This window comes from Pelodiscus sinensis, chromosome 3 (genome assembly GCF_052426305.1).
Source record: "Pelodiscus sinensis isolate ZL-2025 chromosome 3, ASM5242630v1, whole genome shotgun sequence".
NCBI lineage: Eukaryota > Metazoa > Chordata > Testudines > Trionychidae > Pelodiscus > Pelodiscus sinensis.
Genome location: NC_143054.1, coordinates 36,839,705 through 36,846,967, shown reverse-complemented (window position 1 = coordinate 36,846,967; position 7,263 = coordinate 36,839,705).

Genomic DNA, 7,263 nt, shown 5'->3' with positions numbered 1-7,263 from the left:
ATAGATGAGGTTAAAAGTTTGGTTGATAATAGTAATAATGCTGACATAATGGACTTCCATAAGATGTTTGTTTTGGTTCTGCATGGCATTTTGATTAAAAAAATATCTAGAATGATGTAAAATTATCTTAGCACACATTAGTGGATAAAAAAATTAGCCAACTGATAACTCTCAAAATTTAATTTTAAACTGGGAATTATCATCTAGGAGGAGTGTATTCAATGGGGTCCCAAAGGGATCAGCTCTTGGTCTCAGAGTATTCAACATTTTTATCAATGACCTGGGAGAAAATATAAAACCAACACTGATAACGTTTTCAAATGACACGAACATTTTGGGAGTGGTAAATAAGAACAGAATATATCACTGCTATAGAGTGGTCTGTAGTGCTCGGTAAACTGAGTGGAAGCAACTAATACATAAATATACATATCTAAGAACAAAGAATTTAGGTGACACTGACAGAATGGCACACTCTATTCTGGGAAGCTGTGTCTATGAAAAAATGTGTGGGTAATAATGGTTACCCTATTAAGCATGTGATGCTGTGGCCAAAAGAGATAATATACAGAAAAAGGGGAATGTCAAGGAGGATTACAGAAGTTATTGTACCCCTGTACTTGGCACTGGTGGGACCGTTGTTGGACTTCTTTTCTGATGCCCAGAATTCAAGCAGGATGTTGATAAATTAGTGAGGCTTCAGGCAAGATCACAAGAATAATTAGTGGATTAGAAAACATATCTTACAGGGATAGACTCAAAGAGCTCATTCTGTTTCTCAAACTTTCTGAGAGAGAAAGTTAAAGGGTAACTTGATTACATCGACAAATACCTTCTTGTGGAACAAATATTTAATAAAGGGCCCCTCAGGCCAGCAGTGAAAGGTATATCATGATTCAATGACTTGACACATTCAAACTAGAAATGAGGCATACATTTTTAATAGAGTAATAGCTATAGTTTGAACCTCAGTCTGTACAAAAAGGAAAAAAAAAGTTAAAATAGCATGACATCTAAGGAGTTAAATCTGAGACACCTCTTGCTCAATGACCCTATATTTGGAGCCCCTAATGCACCCTGCACTCCTATAAGGGACAACACATTCCAAGACAGTCTAGGTTAGTATGTGAATTTTGGCAGCTTTAGATTTTAATCTTTTAAACAGTAAGAGATTCTCAGCAGTAACTACAGCAGAGTAGTTATAATTTTCTCAGTGTTACTCCAAATTTAGCAAGGATCCATTCTTGATGAGGATAAATGAGGATGGAAAGATAGCCTTTTAATATTGGCTTCTTTAAAATCTTTGAATATCCTAGCAAAGGGCATTATCATGAAAATATTTAATGGAACCTAGGCAAAAGAGGATCAAAGGACAGCAAAATGTTATGCAGAGAATGATAAAGACAGCAAATCAATATAGATATTTTTAGGTATAGAAATATTAATGGTGTCCATAAACCTTATGTGGGTGTATGCTTTACTTTTCTGAGAGAGTTTTTGCTTCTAATAGTGGCATACAGCAGGAGTTACTCACTGGTTGCATGCCCTGTTATGACCATAATCTTCTTTCAGAACATTGATACGTAATCAGGACACGGAACAAAGGTGGTTTCCTTGTTTATTGAACTGGTTGTATTTGCTTCAATATGTTGAAATAAAAACAACAGTAAAAAGAGATTTCTTGCCTCCAGTGGCTTCAGAGGAAGCTCACAGGGATTGAGAGACTGTTACATGACTATCTGGCTTTTGTTCCAAAAAGGTATATTAAGTATATAAAGGGGATTTGATGTGTTGGCTCTGGAAGAGAGTTTGGGTCCCGGGTGCAGGCTCTGGGAGGAAACTGGGGTATAGTAGGAGGTGCAGAATGCAGGCTCTGTGAAGGAATTGAGTGTGGAGTGTGGGGTCTGAGCTAGGGAAGGGGGCTGAGGTCTTGAGTGTAGTGGACAGTACTTAACTTTGGGCGGCTCCTGAAAGCATTTGGCACCTCTTCTGGCAGTGTCTCAAAGATGGGAGGGCCAGGGGGTTCCTATGCTTTTGCCAACAAGCACTGCCCCCACAGGTCCTATTGGCCATGGTTCCTGGCCAATGGGAGGCTGCATAATTGTGCTTGTGGTGGAGGGACAGGTCAGCCACTTCTGGGAGCAGAGTGGGATCAGGGCAAGCAGAAAACCTGCCTTAGCCCCACTGCATGGCTGGACTTTTAGGCTTTGTCTATACTGCAGTATCTCGAGATAGCTATTCTGCATCTCTAGAGTTCCCCCGTTATTTCAAACTATAACAAGTTTGCTATTCCAAGATCCTGTAAATTTCATTCCACGAGGAGTCAGGGACGTTTTGGAATAGCGATTTATTTCAAAATAAGTACTGTGTAGACAGCGCCAATTTTCGAAATAAGCACTTTTCAAATAACATCAAAATAAGATACACAATTTGTGTAGCTCAAATTCTGATCATTTCAATCTACAGTCCAGAGTTGGCACACGCCTAGTATGCAGGAGGCACTGAGAGGGAAAGGGAGGAGTTAAGTAAGAGAGAGAAGAGTTGATCAGCAAGGCCTGTACATGCCCAGGAGTCCTCTAAGGCAGTGTTTATCAACCAATGGTATGAGTACCCTTAGGGGTACTTGAGAGAAGTCTGTGGGGTACATCAACAAATTGAAATTTGGAGAAAACTGAATTTTTGTTTTAAGTTTTATAGCCCTTTATTATTTTTGTGCTTTCTACATCCTAAAATTTAATTGCCTGCCTGGCTAGAATTAAGTTGTTTAAACAAATGTATTATAATGGTAGAAAAAAAATGTGTCTGAAAACTGTAGGTCCTGGGGATACTTATGATTTTTTTGAAAATGGTGTACTTTACAAAAAATAAAAAATAAATAAAGGTTGAGAAACACTGCTCTAAGGGACCCCCAGAAGTTTGTGAACCTCAGTTTGGGAAACACTTACTGAAACAATCTGAATTAAATTCTGCCCTGATTCACACTCTGTACAGTCTCTTCTGGCTGAAATAAGGTGACCATCTGGGCCAAACTTGGACCTGTCCACATATATATGTTTGGAATGATAGATCAGTAGAGCGGGGGGAGGGAAAGATTAATTCTCCTCCGTGAGCTGGAGAGCTGGAATGCACTCTAAACAGAAGGAAGATCAGTTGAGACCAGTTATCACAGAATTCTAGGCAGCAGAACTCTCTCAGCAGATTGAGCGATGATACATTAATGAAGTAAAGTGTTGTAACAATACATCATCCCAACAAAATGTCACTGTTCTATTTGTGATCCTGAGGGCAGAAGACTGCTAGCTGTAACTTAATGCTGGCTTTTACAAATTAACCTTTTCAGTGGTGTCACATACATTTAGAATGATCATGAAAAGAACTGAATAAGAAAGGGGCATCAATCAGAACAAGAGGTTTTTTATTTTTTCTCTCTCCCTTTTTCACATACAGAAACAATTTGTGGGAGCTGATCTTAAGAGTGTTTGATTATGGGACTGCGAGCTCTGCCATTTAAACTGTGTTATAATTGGGGACATTTTTATGACTTAATGGCCATCTTAATCCTCAATGTAACGTGTACTGAATGAATATGATTCTTGCTTTCAAATATTGTGCTATGCCACCTCTGTTTATAATAACAGGAATTTTTAAGAAAACCAGTTGCAATATTAAAAGGCATAATCTATGATTTGAGATTTCTCTGAGTACTTGGAATCTTTTTTTCTTTCGTTTAGAGCAAGCTCAAGACAGAATCTCATAAGTCTGTAGAAGTCCTTGAATTAATATCTGAGGGTACGTCTACACTACAACGTTAATTTGAACTAACTTAGTTCGAATTAGTTAATTCGAACTAAGCTAATTCGAACTAACGCGTCTAGAACTAAAAACTAGTTCGAATTAGCGTTTTGCTAATTCGAACTAGCATGTCCACATTAAGTGGACCCTGAACAGGGCTTAAGGATGGACGGAAGCAGTGCCGGCAGGGCATCAGAGGAGGACTTAGAGCGTGGAGAGGCTAGCCGAGGGCTGTGCTTAAAAGGACCCGACCCCCACCCCGGACAGACAGTTCTCAGAGGTGCCCCGCTTGAAAACCAGTCCTGCCTTGGAGTGCCCGGAGTGCCCACACTGGGCACATCACACCACTCGGCCATCAGCCCGGCTGCACTTGCCGCAGGCTGCCATCTGGGGAGAGGGGGCAATTGGGGTGCTGCAGGAGAGCTTCCACCCCCAGAAGCCCACAGAGCTAGCCCAGTCCTCCCCATTGGGGGCTCGTACCCCATTCCACCCTCCCCTCTTTCCACTTACCCTTCCCTAGCCCCTTTTCTTGATGTACAAAATAAAGGACAATTGTGTTCAAAAATGGAATCTGTCTTTATTGAACAAAACTGGGGGAGACTGGGAAAAGGAGGTGGGAGAGGGGAAGAGAGAGGCTGGGAGAGGGGAGGGCAACTACAATGATCAGGGGTTGGGAACAGGTCCCATATGAAGAGAGGCTAAAGAGACTGGGACTTCTCAGCTTAGAAAAGAGGAGACGGAGGGGGGACAGGATAGAGGTCTATAAAAGCAGGAGTTGGGTGGAGAGGGTGCATACAGAAAAGTTCTTCATTAGTTCCCATAAAGAAGGACTAGAGGACACCAAAGGAAAGGAATGGGTAGCAGGCTTCAAACTAGTAACAGAAAGTTGTTCTTCACAAAGCAAAGAGTCAACCTGTGGAACTCCTTGCTGCAGGAGGCTGTGAAGGCTACAACTAGAACAGAGTTTAAAGGGAAGTGAGATCAAGTCATGGAGGTTGGGTCCATGGAGTGCTATTAGCCAGGGGGTAGGAGTGGTGTCCCTGCCCAAGGTTTGTGGAAGGCTGGAGAGGGATGGCACGAGACAAATGGCTTGGTCACTGTCTTCGGTCCATCCCCTCCAGGGTCCCTAGGGTTGGCCACTGTCGGCAGACAGGCTACTGGGCTAGATGGACCTTTGGTCTGACCCAGTACGGCCATTGTAAGCTCAGGGCTCAGGGTCGGGGGTCTCAGTGGACCCCTTTGATTTTCATGCAAACCTGCTCCTGGGTGGCCAGGCTGGCAGCTCTCCTGCCCAAGCCGGCCACTTTCCTGTGCCTAGTGCGAAGATCGTGGACAAGGCCCACGATGTCCGCACTAGCCCAGGCAGGTGCCCGCCTCTTGCGGTCCCGGGCAAGCTCCCGGCAGCCGCCAGCCTGGTTCCGGGAAGAGGGGGTGGGCTGGGGGGCATCGGGTGGCTGGCTCGATCCGTGCCAGGTGCAGGGTCTGCTGGCTGGGTGCTGGCAGGCTTGCACCTGGCACGGGCACCGTAGCCAGCCCGTGCCCCTATAAGGGGTCCGGGGCCGGAAGGGGGCATAGAGTTTCCCTGGTGTTGGCCAGAGTGGCCACCAGGGAAACCTGGGGAGGGCTAGCCTCCCACTAGTTCGAATTGAGGGTCTACACAGCCCTTAATTCGAACTAGCTAGTTCGAACTAGGCTTAATCCTCGTAAAATGAGGTTTACCTAGTTCAAACTAAGCGCTCCGCTAGTTTGAATTAAATTCGAACTAGCGGAGCGCTAGTGTAGCACCTATTAAAGTTAGTTCGATCTAACGTCCGTTAGTTCGAACTAACTCTGTAGTGTAGACATACCCTGTGGGTATGTCTACACTACCCCGCTAGTTCGAACTAGCGGGGTAATGTAGGCATACCGCACTTGCAAATGAAGCCCGGGATTTGAATTTCCCGGGCTTCATTTGCATAAGCGGGGAGCCGCCATTTTTAAAACCCCGCTGGTTCAAACCCCGTGCAGCGCGGCTACACGGGGCTCGAACTAGGTAGTTCGGACTAGGCTTCCTATTAGTGGAACGAGGTATACCGGTAGTTCGGAGTAGGAAGCCTAGTCCGAAATACCTAGTTCGAGCCCCATGTAGCCGCGCTGCACGGGGTTCGAACCAGCGGGGTTTTAAAAATGGCGGCTCCCCGCTTATGCAAATGAAGCCCGGGAAATTCAAATCCCGGGCTTCATTTGCAAGTGCGGTATGCCTACATTACCCCACTAGTTCGAACTAGGAGGGTAGTGTAGACATACCCTGAAATTCTTATGGGCAATCCATTGTTAAAGGAATCCTTTCCATAAATTCAGTGGACTTGGCTCACGCCCGCCAGTGGGAACATGGTGGGAGGCAAAGCGGGCAGCTACCTTGGGGCCCAACAATTTGAAAGGGCCTGGGACTCCCGGTCGCCACCACAATGGCCGTGATAGTGGCTGGAGCCCCAGGCCTTTTAAATCTTCATCAGAGTGCTGCATGGCACACTCTAAGCAACTCTGAGGTCTGACAGGATTGTGGGGGAGGCAGTCTCCAGGCAGCACTGAGGACTGGCTGTTGCCAGTCCTGCTCCGTTAGCCCGATAACCTAGCCCTTCTGGGAGCCTGGAGCCTGCCTTCCCCCACCTTGCCCAGGGGCCTGACAATTCTGTCAGCCCTGCAGATTTATCTCTGCTGTCTTGATCATGGCCTTGCATAAACAGCCATGAGAGAAGGACATAGAAACTCTTACACAGCTTTCCATATACATGCACTGTAATAAGTTGTAAGCCACTCCTGTTATCTTGAAGAGGGAAGTCTGAAACTATCTTGCAGATATCTAGGAATACACTTTTATTTCTCCACCCAAATCTTTTAGCTTCATTGGACTCATCTCTCTGCTTTCTTTCTGTCCAAATATGTCTGGTAAAGTACAAATCATGGAAATAAATAATTTACGAATGATGATAAAATGTTGTGGGCATAATGTGCCATTTATTTCAACACTGTGTTCAGGGCTGAAATAGTTTGGGGAAAAGGGGTGTTCAGTTCATGCTTGTTTATAATAAATGTATCTCTAACCAAGAAATGACATGATGCTTATCCTAGCTGTCATATTTATTATGGATTGTTGTAGTATATAAAAATGTTGAATAAAACATGGTACGTATGCAATGGTTCCAGACAGCATTGTTCATACTTAACATAAAACTCAGCACAGAAGAAAAGTCATCTGTACCACAATTTAGGATGTAGTTAATACAAAAAAAACAAAACCAGATTGAAGCATGGGTCTGTAAAGAAGGCTGTGACTAATATGTGCTCCTCCTTCATAAGTACATCAAGGATGGGAGGGGAAAACAAGTCAGTGGCCAATCCCCAGTTATTGTAAATTGCGATATTTTCATTGATTTCAAAGGTTTATTGCACAGACATCCTTGTGAGTGTGCAAGGCCACCTCTGTGATGG